Source organism: Palaemon carinicauda, chromosome 25, assembly GCF_036898095.1.
Source record: "Palaemon carinicauda isolate YSFRI2023 chromosome 25, ASM3689809v2, whole genome shotgun sequence".
NCBI lineage: Eukaryota > Metazoa > Arthropoda > Malacostraca > Decapoda > Palaemonidae > Palaemon > Palaemon carinicauda.
In genome coordinates, this window is record NC_090749.1 from 104,515,111 (window position 1) to 104,529,971 (window position 14,861).

The 14,861-nt window shown below is 39.1% G+C and overlaps 1 long non-coding RNA gene across 1 annotated transcript; it reads right to left on the reverse strand.

Annotated features, from left to right (window-relative positions):
- Positions 1–7,374: 7,374 nt before the first annotated feature.
- Positions 7,375–13,497, reverse strand: LOC137619320 (uncharacterized). Its single transcript, XR_011039897.1, has 7 exons — positions 13,360–13,497; positions 11,849–11,987; positions 11,191–11,351; positions 9,954–10,096; positions 8,902–9,123; positions 7,954–8,113; positions 7,375–7,485 (listed from the first exon to the last, which is right to left on the reverse strand). It is a non-coding gene; the product is annotated as an uncharacterized lncRNA (long non-coding RNA).
- Positions 13,498–14,861: the final 1,364 nt, after the last annotated feature.

Sequence of the window (14,861 nt, forward strand, 5' to 3'; positions counted from 1 at the left end):
CAAAGTGACTCTTAAAACATACGTTCCTTCAGACTCAAGTTTCTCACATGACCAACATTCAACCTTTCCCTTTTCAATCACAACCATTCTGACCAAAGTGACTTTGAAACAGATGTTCCTTCAGATTTAAGTTTCTCATATGACCAACATTCAACCTTTCCCTTTTCAATTACAACCATTCTGACCCAAGTTACTCTTAAAACATACGTTCCTTCAGACTCTTTAAGTTTCTCACATGACCAACATTCAACCTTTCCCTTTTCAATCACAACCATTCTGACCAAAGTGACTCTTAAAACATACGTTCCTTCAGACTCAAGTTTCTCACATGACCAACATTCAACCTTTCCCTTTTCAATCACAACCATTCTGACCAAAGTGACTTTGAAACAGATGTTCCTTCAGATTTAAGTTTCTCATATGACCAACATTCAACCTTTCCCTTTTCAATTACAACCATTCTGACCCAAGTTACTCTTAAAACATACGTTCCTTCAGACTCTTTAAGTTTCTCACATGACCAACATTCAACCTTTCCCTTTTCAATCACAACCATTCTGACCAGAGTTACTCTTAAAACATACGTTCCTTCAGACTCTAAGTTTCTCACATGACCAACATTCAACCTTTCCCTTTTCAATCACAACCATTCTGACCAAAGTTACTCTTAAAACATACGTTCCTTCAGACTCTAAGTTTCTCACATGACCAACATTCAACCTTTCCCTTTTCAATCCCAACCATTCTGACCAAAGTTACTCTTAAAACATATGTTCCTTCAGACTCTAAGTTTCTCACATGACCAACATTCAACCTTTCCCTTTTCAATCACAACCATTCTGACCAAAGTTACTCTTAAAACATACGTTCCTTCAGACTCTAAGTTTCTCACATGACCAACATTCAACCTTTCCCTTTTCAATCACAACCATTCTGACCAAAGTGACTCTTAAAACATACGTTCCTTCAGACTCTTTAAGTTTCTCACATGACCAACATTCAACCTTTCCCTTTTCAATCACAACCATTCTGACCAAAGTTACTCTTAAAACATACGTTCCTTCAGACTCTAAGTTTCTCACATGACCAACATTCAACCTTTCCCTTTTCAATCTCAACCATTCTGACCAAAGTTACTCTTAAAACATACGTTCCTTCAGACTCAAGTTTCTCACATGACCAACATTCAACCTTTCCCTTTTCAATTACAACCATTCTGACCAAAGTTACTCTTAAAACATACGTTCCTTCAGACTCTAAGTTTCTCACATGACCAACATTCAACCTTTCCCTTTTCAATCACAACCATTCTGACCAAAGTGACTCTTAAAACATACGTTCCTTCAGACTCTTAAGTTTCTCACATGACCAACATTCAACCTTTCCCTTTTCAATCACAACCATTCTGACCAAAGTGACTCTTAAAACATACGTTCCTTCAGACTCTTTAAGTTTCTCACATGACCAACATTCAACCTTTCCCTTTTCAATCACAACCATTCTGACCAAAGTGACTCTTAAAACATACGTTCCTTCAGACTCAAGTTTCTCACATGACCAACATTCAACCTTTCCCTTTTCAATCACAACCATTCTGACCAAAGTGACTTTGAAACAGATGTTCCTTCAGATTTAAGTTTCTCATATGACCAACATTCAACCTTTCCCTTTTCAATTACAACCATTCTGACCCAAGTTACTCTTAAAACATACGTTCCTTCAGACTCTTTAAGTTTCTCACATGACCAACATTCAACCTTTCCCTTTTCAATCACAACCATTCTGACCAAAGTGACTCTTAAAACATACGTTCCTTCAGACTCAAGTTTCTCACATGACCAACATTCAACCTTTCCCTTTTCAATCACAACCATTCTGACCAAAGTGACTTTGAAACAGATGTTCCTTCAGATTTAAGTTTCTCATATGACCAACATTCAACCTTTCCCTTTTCAATTACAACCATTCTGACCCAAGTTACTCTTAAAACATACGTTCCTTCAGACTCTTTAAGTTTCTCACATGACCAACATTCAACCTTTCCCTTTTCAATCACAACCATTCTGACCAAAGTTACTCTTAAAACATACGTTCCTCCAGACTCTAAGTTTCTCACATGACCAACATTCAACCTTTCCCTTTTCAATCCCAACCATTCTGACCAAAGTTACTCTTAAAACATACGTTCCTTCAGACTCAAGTTTCTCACATGACCAATATTCAACCTTTCCCTTTTCAATCACAACCATTCTGACCAAAGTTACTCTTAAAACATACGTTCCTTCAGACTCTAAGTTTCTCACATGACCAACATTCAACCTTTCCCTTTTCAATCACAACCATTCTGACCAAAGTTACTCTTAAAACATACGTTCCTTCAGACTCTAAGTTTCTCACATGACCAACATTCAACCTTTCCCTTTTCAATCACAACCATTCTGACCAAAGTGACTCTTAAAACATACGTTCCTTCAGACTCTTTAAGTTTCTCACATGACCAACATTCAACCTTTCCCTTTTCAATCACAACCATTCTGACCAAAGTTACTCTTAAAACATACGTTCCTTCAGACTCTAAGTTTCTCACATGACCAACATTCAACCTTTCCCTTTTCAATCACAACCATTCTGACCAAAGTGACTCTTAAAACATACGTTCCTTCAGACTCTTTAAGTTTCTCACATGACCAACATTCAACCTTTCCCTTTTCAATCACAACCATTCTGACCAAAGTTACTCTTAAAACATATGTTCCTTCAGACTCTAAGTTTCTCACATGACCAACATTCAACCTTTCCCTTTTCAATCACAACCATTCTGACCAAAGTTACTCTTAAAACATACGTTCCTTCAGACTCAAGTTTCTCACATGACCAACATTCAACCTTTCCCTTTTCAATTACAACCATTCTGACCAAAGTGACTCTTAAAACATACGTTCCTTCAGACTCTAAGTTTCTCACATGACCAACATTCAACCTTTCCCTTTTCAATCACAACCATTCTGACCAAAGTGACTCTTAAAACATACGTTCCTTCAGACTCTTTAAGTTTCTCACATGACCAACATTCAACCTTTCCCTTTTCAATCACAACCATTCTGACCAAAGTTACTCTTAAAACATACGTTCCTTTAGACTCTAAGTTTCTCACATGACCAACATTCAACCTTTCCCTTTTCAATCACAACCATTCTGACCAAAGTTACTCTTAAAACATACGTTCCTTCAGACTCTAAGTTTCTCACATGACCAACATTTAACCTTTCCCTTTTCAATCACAACCATTCTGACCAAAGTGACTCTTAAAACATACGTTCCTTCAGACTCTTTAAGTTTCTCACATGACCAACATTCAACCTTTCCCTTTTCAATCACAACCATTCTGACCAAAGTTACTCTTAAAACATATGTTCCTTCAGACTCTAAGTTTCTCACATGACCAACATTCAACCTTTCCCTTTTCAATCACAACCATTCTGACCAAAGTTACTTTCTAAGTGACCCTAAAAAAAAAAAAAAAAAAAAAAAAAAAAAAAAAAAAAAAAAAAAGTTGAAAATGGTTAGCTAGGATAATTTCTTCCAGTAGGCAGGGGAAGGGACAGAGAGACGATTTGAACGAATGCAAACACCCTTATTTTGAAAAAAATGAAATCTGGGGAGCCCTATTTTCAAAAAATGATAGAACCTTCGTCATCGTCTCCGTCGTCTTCGTGGTCTTCGTCTTCATCGTCTTCGTGTGCGTCGTCTTCGTGTGCGTCGTCTTCGTGTGCGTCGTCTTCGTGTGCGTCGTCTTTTTCAAGTAGGCAGAGGAAGGGACAGAGATACGATATGAATGGATGCAAACACCCTTATTTTTAAAAAAATGAAATCTGGTGAGCCCTATTTTCAAAAAATGATAGAACCTTCGTCATCGTCCCCGTCGTCTTCGTGGTCTTCGTCTTCATCGTCTTCGTGTGCGTCGTCTTCGTCTGCCTCGTGTTTTTCAAGTAGGCAGAGGAAGGGACAGAATTACGATATGAATGGATGCAAACACCCTTATTTTTAAAAAAATAAAATCTGGGGAGCCCTATTTTCAGAAAATGATAGAACCTTCGTCTTCGTCTCCGCCGTCTTCGTGGTCTTCGTCTTCCTCGTCTTCGTGTGCGTCGTCTTCGTGTGCGTCGTCTTTTTCAAGTAGGCAGAGGAAGGGACAGATAAACGATATGAATGGATGCAAACACCCTTATTTTTAAAAAAATGAAACCTGGGGAGCCTTATTTTCAAAAAATGAAAGAACATTCATCGTCGTCTCTGTCGTCTTCGTGGTCTTCGTCTTCATCGTCTTCGTGTGCGTCGTCTTCGTCTGCGTCGTCTTTTTTAAGTAGGCAGAGGAAGGGACAGAGAGACGATATGAACGGATGCAAACACCCTTATTTTTAAAAAATGAGATCTAAGTGACCCTAAAAAAAAAAAAAAAAAAAAAAAAAAAAAAAAAAAAGTCGAAAATGGATAGCTAGGATAATTTCTTCCAGTAGGCAGGGGAAGGGACAGAGAGACGATTTGAACGAATGCAAACACCCTTATTTTGAAAAAAATGAAATCTGGGGAGCCCTATTTTCAAAAAATGATAGAACCTTCGTAATCGTCTCCGTCGTCTTCGTGGTCTTCGTCTTCATCGTCTTCGTGTGCGTCGTCTTCGTGTGCGTCGTCTTCGTGTGCGTCGTCTTCGTGTGCGTCGTCTTCGTGTGCGTCGTCTTTTTCAAGTAGGCAGAGGAAGGGACAGAGATACGATATGAATGGATGCAAACACCCTTATTTTTAAAAATATGAAATCTGGTGAGCCCTATTTTCAAAAAATGATAGAACCTTCGTCATCGTCCCCGTCGTCTTCGTGGTCTTCGTCTTCATCGTCTTCGTGTGCGTCGTCTTCGTCTGCCTCGTGTTTTTCAAGTAGGCAGAGGAAGGGACAGAGATACGATATGAATGGATGCAAACACCCTTATTTTTAAAAAAATGAAACCGGGGGAGCCCTATTTTTAAAAAATGAAAGAACATTCGTCGTCGTCTCCGTCGTCTTCGTGGTCTTCGTCTTCATCGTCTTCGTGTGCGTCGTCTTCGTGTGCGTCGTCTTCGTGTGCGTCGTCTTTTTCAAGTAGGCAGAGGAAGGGACAGAGATACGATATGAATGGATGCAAACACCCTTATTTTTAAAAAAAATGAAACCTGGGGAGCCCTATTTTCAAAAAATGAAAGAACCTTCGTCGTCGTCTCCGTCGTCTTCGTGGTCGTCTTCATCGTCTTCGTGTGCGTCGTCTTCGTCTGCCTCGTCTTTTTCAAGTAGGCAGAGGAAGGGCCAGAGATACGATATGAATGGATGCAAACACCCTTATTTTTAAAAAAATGAAACCTGGGAGCCCTATTTTTAAAAAATGAAAGAACATTCGTCGTCGTCTTCGTGGTCTTCGTCTTCATCGTCTTCGTGTGCGTCGTCTTCGTCTGCGTCGTCTTTTTCAAGTAGGCAGAGGAAGGGACAGAGAGACGATATGAACGGATGCAAACACCCTTATTTTTAAAAAATGAGATCTGAGTAACCCTATAAAAAAAAAAAAAAAAAAAAAAAAAAAAAAAAAAAAAAAAAAAAAAAAAAAAAAAAAAAAGTCGAAAATGGATAGCTAGGATAATTTCTTCCAGTAGGCAGGGGAAGGGACAGAGAGACGATTTGAACGAATGCAAACACCCTTATTTTGAAAAAAATAAAATCTGGGGAGCTCTATTTTCAAAAAATGATAGAACCTTCGTCATCGTCTCCGCCGTCTTCGTGGTTTCGTCTTCCTCGTCTTCGTGTGCGTCGTCTTCGTGTGCGTCGTCTTTTCAAGTAGGCAGAGGAAGGGACAGAAATACGATATGAATGGATGCAAACACCCTTATTTTTAAAAAAATGAAACCTGGGGAGCCTTATTTTCAAAAAATGAAAGAACCTTCGTCGTCGTCTCCGTCGTCTTCGTGGTCTTCGTCTTCATCGTCTTCGTGTGCGTCGTCTTCGTCTGCGTCGTCTTTTTCAAGTAGGCAGAGGAAGGGACAGAGAGACGATATGAACGGATGCAAACACCCTTATTTTTGAAAAATGAGATCTAAGTGACCCTAAAAAAAAAAAAAAAAAAAAAAAAAAAAAGTTTAAAATGGTTAGCTAGGATAATTTCTTCCAGTAGGCAGGGGAAGGGACAGAGAGACGATTTGAACGAATGCAAACACCCTTATTTTGAAAAAAATGAAATCTGGGGAGCCCTATTTTCAAAAAATGATAGAACCTTCGTCATCGTCTCCGTCGTCTTCGTGGTCTTCGTCTTCATCGTCTTCGTGTGCGTCGTCTTCGTGTGCGTCGTCTTCGTGTGCGTCGTCTTTTTCAAGTAGGCAGAGGAAGGGACAGAGATACGATATGAATGGATGCAAACACCCTTATTTTTAAAAAAATGAAATCTGGTGAGCCCTATTTTCAAAAAATGATAGAACCTTCGTCATCGTCCCCGTCGTCTTCGTGGTCTTCGTCTTCATCGTCTTCGTGTGCGTCGTCTTCGTCTGCCTCGTGTTTTTCAAGTAGGCAGAGGAAGGGACAGAATTACGATATGAATGGATGCAAACACCCTTATTTTTAAAAAAATAAAATCTGGGGAGCCCTATTTTCAGAAAATGATAGAACCTTCGTCTTCGTCTCCGCCGTCTTCGTGGTCTTCGTCTTCCTCGTCTTCGTGTGCGTCGTCTTCGTGTGCGTCGTCTTTTTCAAGTAGGCAGAGGAAGGGACAGATAAACGATATGAATGGATGCAAACACCCTTATTTTTAAAAAAATGAAACCTGGGGAGCCTTATTTTCAAAAAATGAAAGAACATTCATCGTCGTCTCTGTCGTCTTCGTGGTCTTCGTCTTCATCGTCTTCGTGTGCGTCGTCTTCGTCTGCGTCGTCTTTTTTAAGTAGGCAGAGGAAGGGACAGAGAGACGATATGAACAGATGCAAACACCCTTATTTTTAAAAAATGAGATCTAAGTGACCCTAAAAAAAAAAAAAAAAAAAAAAAAAAAAAAAAAAAAAAAAAAAAAAGTCGAAAATGGATAGCTAGGATAATTTCTTCCAGTAGGCAGGGGAAGGGACAGAGAGACGATTTGAACGAATGCAAACACCCTTATTTTGAAAAAAATGAAATCTGGGGAGCCCTATTTTCAAAAAATGATAGAACCTTCGTAATCGTCTCCGTACAGACGGCCCCACAAAAACTTCACCGATTTCAGACGGCCTTTTTCTCCTTAAAAATTCTTGCCTTCCACATGTGCACAAAGATAACCTAGAATGAAATAAGCACTTAACATACTACAAAAACCTTTCCAAATAAAGGAACCGACCTGTAGGAGCTGCTCGTAAATCACGTTCGACGACAGGAAAGTCTGTTGGTCGGAGACAAAGCCGGCAATCTCGGTTTCTTCCACTTCTTCCCCGCTCAGCGTCAGCACTCTGAAACATGCCGACAGGTTTAAAGAATTTGAGAGGTACTGAAGAAACCAAAACAAACATCAATAATTCTTTGAACAGAAAGTCCTCGGCTTACAAACTTTATAGGTTTCTAGAAGCTGTGAGTTGAGTTTTGTTAAATTATGGCATAAGTCAACCAATAGTCCCGTTTTATATTGCATATGTCATCTTGCTCAATGTATTAAATTACATAATATTGTTTTATAGTATTTCATTATGAATTTTTGATACAATATCCGAGATTTAAGATTTTGGTTGGATCTGTGTTTGCAAGTCGCCAGTTTGTAAGATGAAAACCTTCTGATACAACTAAAATATGACCTACAATTCTAATATAAAACTACGGTGTTGTATATCTACAGTATACTGTATATTTCATATATTGAAAAATAAAATCCGCCTCCAGATGAAAACTCTTTGTACACGTAAAGTCAGCCTGCTCAGAGCTACCTCGTCAACCCGACGAACGAGAGGACAATCGTGTTGTGATGCTTCGGCGAGTTCACGCTCAAGGACCACATTCCCTTGATGCCCTCCAGCTCGATGGACGCTTGCTCGTGGATGCCGATTCCGTTCCGGATGATGCGGAGGGAGCCCTCCTTGAAGGCGCCTGAAACGAGAGCAATTGCGAACCTTAAAAAAAAAAATGTCATTCTTTATTACGTCCCTCTAGAGATAAAAACCCTTCAATAAATGTCCTTCTGGAGATCAAAAAGGGTTTCTTCTCTTCTCTTAAAACGTAGTTCAGCTCATTTTCTCTTTACAGAATATGAAAATTGTATATCAGTTGATAGAAAATAGTTTTTGGTCATATTAATGAACAAAATGCGAAATAAGAAAAACTAGCATACATGCCCCACTGAAAATGATGGCTAAATATTTAGATACATTTGCACAAACAGATTCAACCATTCCCCCCAGCTCCCCTTTTCCTAACTATAACCCTTCTCACCAGAGTATGACTGCTCCCTCTCCTCCTACCCGAGGGATGATATTTGATCATATTAATGAACTAGAGGGGCACTTAGTAGAGGGCAGACCTCCGCTACAGCAGGTTATTTCTTGACCTTGACATTAACATGTATAAATTAGCGTAGATTTCCATCCACTCAAATATGAACCAAGTTTTAAGTCTCTGTGACAACGATGTTTAAACTTATGTCTAATTACGTGAATTGGACACTTTGCTTGACTGTGACCTTGACCCCTGACCTTCTATAATATAATCATTTCCAGCTTTTTACTTAAAAGTACCCAGTAAGTTTCATTACTCTGGGATTAAAATTGTGACCAGGAAGCTGTTCACACACACACACACAAACGGGAGGTAAAACATAACCTCCTTCCAACTTCGTTGGCAGGGGTAACGACATGCGAAATGCCTCGAGCAACACCCACCCGAGCACGTTACAAGCTGGCCCTGCCCCTGGCGTTCCAAGTCGACGACGACCATGTCCACGATGGGGCCCAAATTATTGAAAGTCTGCATGACGGACACGTACTGGCCGGAGGTGTCCGGCTCCGTGTTGAGCTTGATGAGCTGGGAGTCTCCGAGCCTGGAGCCGACGAAGACGACGCCGTTGTCCAGGTACGTGAGACACTCCGGGATGGAGATCTCTCCTGCGATGATGGAGGAAATTAATGGTGGGGTCTCCTCGACAAGATATGTACAGAATTACAGTAATAATCAATTAGAGAAAATTAAAAGTAAATACATAGAGTGGGGTTTCGTCAATAAGATAGGCATTAATACAGTAATCAATTATTTTATGAGAAAATTACATAGTAAAGGAGATTTTGAGTTAGCAAAAATGTTTTGTAACTAAGTTTAGAGTTGGCAAAAATGTTTTGTATCTAGATTTAGAGTTGGCCAAAATGTTTTGTAACTAGATTTAGAGTTGGCAAAAATGTTTTTCAACTAGGTTTACAGTTGGCAAAAATGTTTTGTAACTAGATTTAGAGTTGGCAAAAATTTTTTTCAACTAGATTTAGATTTGTCTAAAATGTTGTGTGTGTGAAATAGGAGGAAAAGACACTTCAGTCATGTGAGAAATCTAAAGACAGCCCAATAGTCACAATGACATGTAAGTGAACTATAAATAAGATCTAATTTAAAACTTCAAAATATTTATATTTGCAGAGCTAGAGTTCAGTAGACCACTTTGCTAACCAACGAGCCCTGGATTTCTACCATAATTTCTATGCGTATATTTGCCAGAAAAGTTTTCATGCAAAATGGAATCTGCGGGTACATGAAGTTCACTGCAACACTAAACAGCGAAACTGTATCGGTTATGATGCCTATACAATACCCTAATCTACATTACTTACAGCTAGCTAATCTTATTAACCATGGCAGAAATGTCCGAAGACGTATCAAGAAATCCTAGGGTTATTTTCCAAGTTATAGATGACTAATAAAACTTTAAAAATCGTGGACCCAAACTTACCCAGAAGCTCTACTTTGACGGTCGCCTCTGCGCGGTCATCCTGTATGTCCAACAGCAGCATGAAGAGACGTCCGGACATGTCGCCCCATGAGGTATCTGGAGCCGTTAGAGTCGACCTTCGCGTAGCACACTATGGTGCTGGTCTGTCAGGAAGAGGAGAGAGAGAGAGAGAGATTGTTATTCTCACCTTGATACGACGGTCGGTCACGCGAGATTTTTACTGACATTTCATTATAATTATGCTCAACATAAGTGTGCATTTCTTAGGGAAGACTTTCGACCAATATAGGGACATTAAAATGGAATGAGAGGAAGGTATGAGAGAATAAATAGGCAAGAGAGGTAAAATCAAGAGGGGAAAAATACAATGAGACGCGCCAATAAAGGGAAATGAAAATAGAACGAGGGAAAGGTATGACACTCAATAATTGAGAAGAGTAAAAAACAGGAAAAGTAAAATAAAACTTTGACCGATAAGGAGAAATCAAAATAGAACAAGGGTAAATAAATCAATATGGGACACAATCACGAGAGATTAAATAGGTGAGAAGAAAGCAAAAAGAACGAAGGAAAATTAAAATGAAAAGAAGTAAACTAGACAGTGTTGAAGGCCCTAAGAAAATGAAAGAAAGAATGGCGAGAGAAAAATAGCAGAAGGAAGTTAAAAGAACGGAGTAAAGGTAAAATGAAAAGAAGTAAACTAGACAGTGTTGAAGTATCTAAGAAAATGAAAGAAAGAACGGCGAGAGAAAAATAGCAGAAGGAAGTTAAAAGAACGGAGAAAAAGTAAAATGAAAAGAAGTAAACTAGACAGTGTTGAAGTATCTAAGAAAATGAAAGAAAGAACGCACAGAGAAAAATAGCAAAAGGAAGCTAAAAGAACGGAGTAAAAGTAAAATGAAAGGAAGTAAACGAGCCAGTGTTGAAGGATCTAAGAAAGGGAAAGAAAGAACGCAGAGAAAAATAGCATAAGGAAGCTAAAAGAACGGAGTAAAAGTAAATGAAAGGAAGTAAACGAGCCAGTGTTGAAGGATCTAAGAAAGGGAAAGAAAGAACGCACAGAGAAAAATAGCAGAAGGAAGCTAAAAGAACAGAGTAAAAGTAAAATGAAAGGAAGTAAACGAGCCAGTGTTGAAGGATCTAAGCAAAGGAAAGAAAGAACGCCAAGAGGAAAATAGCAGCCCGTGACAGCGAGATGCGCTAAGGTGACCTATCAAATACTGGAAATTTTCCTGACCTGCATTACCTTTATGAGAGGGCGGCGCCACGGTGACGTGAGACGTGCCGGTCAGGTACGTGATCGTCTCCTGCCCGATGATGATGGCGCCTCCGTACGGCTCGGGGACGGTGATTATGATCGACGCCTCGGTCCTCCACGTTGTCCTGTTTCCAGGGGATCTGGAAGTGCGGATGAAACGTAAGTTTTGAACTTTACGAAGCGGGCGGAAGGTAAAAAAACTACTGTACCGATACAGAAAGTCCTCAAATAACAAACTTAATAGGTTCTAAGAAGCTATATTTTTGTTATGCTTCACCTAACTTACATGTCTACAATTTTCAGCTGGACAAGTCAACAAATAGTCTGGTTTAATATTACAAATGTCCGTCTTCCTTACTGTATTCAATTATTTAATATTGCTTTATTTTATTTTGTTTTGTTTCTTTGTTGATGACGGCTACCCCCCCAAAATTGGGGGAAGTGCCTTGGTATATGTATGTATGTTATTACAGCATTTCATTATCAACTTTTGATACAATATCCGAGATCTATAAGTTGGACTTGTGTCTGGTTATCTCCAAATATTCGTAAAGTCGAGGACTTTCTCGCAAACAGTAAAAATTCACGCATAGATGAAAAAGAACTGCTCCGATATAAATACCGAGTCCAAAATTACCTTTGAAAACTCCTTCTCCTTCAGAGATATCTCGTGGGTTTTGATATGCCGCCCGTGTGTGTCTTGGTAGATGATGATGATGGTGGGGTTCGAACACCCGTACAAGAAGGCTATGTCTTGAATCTGCAACTCGTCCACTCTGGAAATGAAAAGGTTGTTCGGACAGAGGGTAAAGATGGCGTTTCAGAGTCTGCAGTATTATAAAAAAGGTATAGATGGCGTTTCAGGGTCTGCAGTATTATGAAAAATGTTTAAAAAATGGACCTTTGTTCTTTTGTTTGTCTGTATGTGATGTTTTTCATGTGGTTTTAAACAAACTAATAAAAACGTCTCTAAGTACTGTACTATAAAGCGTCGGATCAAAGTAAAAGAAATAGAAGATGCCACTTTAACTGTACAGAGATTAACTGATCTGAAGTTTTCTGGCATCCGGACATCTAAGGTCATTGACACCGAGCTATACAGGGACATGATATAGATACAGTAGTGCCTTCTTTGAAAACCACATGTAACATCACTTGCGTGTTAATATACAGTAGCAAGGCACTTGACACTTCCCCACCAACTCTTGACTAACATACAGTCCGAGCTTACCATTTACGGAGATTGAGCAAGAAAATGATGGATGCACCCTTTATGACACCCCAAAACCCACGATTTAATTATAATTAAAAAAACATGTGTTTCAGGAATACTCACCTTGGTTTCTTTCCAAAAGCCCCTTCTCTTTCCTCTCTAAGTCTCCAAATTTCGCCCCATATAATAGTAAGGGCCACAATAACTGTCCTTATAAACCTTCATTTTGATCCTTAATGAAATTTTCTTGTCTAAAAGGACTCTAGTTACCTCTCTCCATTGTTGTCGTGCTTCCTTTACTCTCTGTCTCACTGCTTTCTCAGTACCTCCCTCCTTCTATTGTAAAGCCAAAGAAGTTACACTCATTGGTCTGCATAACTATTCCATCTCTCACTTGATTATTTACTTCATTACCTTCTATATTGCCAATCAATACCTGTCATTCCAATGTCCCCCTTCAATCCTTTCTTTTGTGAAGATATACCCTTTAATATTACTTGACGGAAGGCCAGGACATTCCTGGGAATAACCAAATTTGTGAATAAACAAACCGAAGAACTGCATCATAATTCTAAACTTTCATTTATGGGAAAATGTAATAATACTATACCGTATATAATCTGTAAAAAAACCATTTACTGAAATGAACACTGGTAACAGTTCCTTTAACTTGACTCTGCGAGGAAAGTTGTCCAAGTCGAAAAAACAGGATTTGAAGACGGGAAAACCTATTTTCTGGGAGGTTGCTGTATGTAAGAGGGTAGAACGGGGGAATACAACAGTACATGAATATCAAAGAAATATATACTCCCCCTACTCTAGGGCCAACGTATCAAACGTACAAAGCCCAGACTCGGCGTGTATAAGGGAAACCTTCGAGTCAGGGTTCGGTGGAACTGGAACGCCACACTGAAATTCGTCTGCTATCCACTCACCTGATATTGTAAGCCTTCAATTCGCTGTTATCCTTTGTCCAGGGGAATCACTTTGATGAGACCCTCGTACAAACGCAGGACGATGCAACGAGCTTGGGGGTCGACGATCGCAATCATACCGGTCTCGCACGCCTTCCCCTGTGGGAGAGCAAGATGAAGTGAGAATGTGCTTGTGACTGATATTCAAAGTTCATTCCTAAATAAAAAGTGTCTTAAAACTTTAACAACTGGAGGGGCACTTAGTAGAGGGCAGACCTCCGCTAGAGCAGGTTATTTCTTGACCTTGACGTGTATTAATAGGCGTGGATTTTCATACACTCAAAATATGAACCAAGTTTGAAGTCTCTGCGACAACGATGTTTAAACTTATGGCTGATTACGTGAATTGGACATTTTGCTTGACCTTTGACCTTCCAAAATTTAATCATTTAATCCCAGAAGTTTCATTACCCTACGATTAAAAATTGTAGACAAGAAGCTGTTCACAAACAAACACACAAACAGGGGGCAAAAACATAACCTCCTTTCAACTTCGTTGGCGGAGGTAATGAAAGGGATGTCTTAGAACTTTAACAATTAAAAGAATTAGAAAGAGCAATCATAATTTTCAGACTTCCGCCAATGGAGATTATCGACATTTGACGCAAGTCTGCGGACCAAGCTTTCTCTTTTCCATCTGCTGATGTGAATGTATCTACTGTATAATAATAATGCTGGATCAACCCCCAAAATCAATGGGTCCTTCCAGAGCATAATACACATCCGGTGTTGAAATCTGGCAAGAGGCTTCGACAGTCCTGCTCACGGACAGATAACTAAATAAACAAATACTGATGCCGGTCTTTTTATGACCTTGGCAGAGGTGATAATGAAAAAGTAGAATTACAATTATAACTGAACTATTCTTCACGTAAAATAGATAAAAAAAACCACTGCTATTGCCCGAGACTTTAGTGTTTACGACAAAAAATGTAAGCGCCATTTAAAACTAAATTTGAATATAAAAGTTTGAAGTTTAAAAAGACAGTTCCAATCAAGGTACACTGAGACCAAATCTTTTCTCAGATAGTTTATCTGTTCTCTATTCCTTCAACATTGATATCTATCTTTCTAGCTAGATGACGTAGTTTTTTTTCTTTACTTGTTTGGTTTTTTACTTCATTTCTTTTCCATATTGATTCCCTTGGACTTATGGAATTCTACTTTTTCCAAACAGGATTATAGCTTGAGTTATAACAACAATGATATAGTTCTCTCACACAGCTACAGGACATACTATTATGTTTTTTTTTTGTTTTTTTTTAAATTAGCGCTCACCCTTCCATGTTGAAAATACTGGACAATAACTTTAAACAGAACTGTAAAGGTACACGACACAATTACAAATACAAAAACTAGTTACACTGAATACAAACAGTAAACGAGAAAAGCCCTTTGAGAGTGCAGACCTCCGCCACGGCAAATTATTTCTCAAAACCAGCTAGCCTTTCCCAGAATCAATT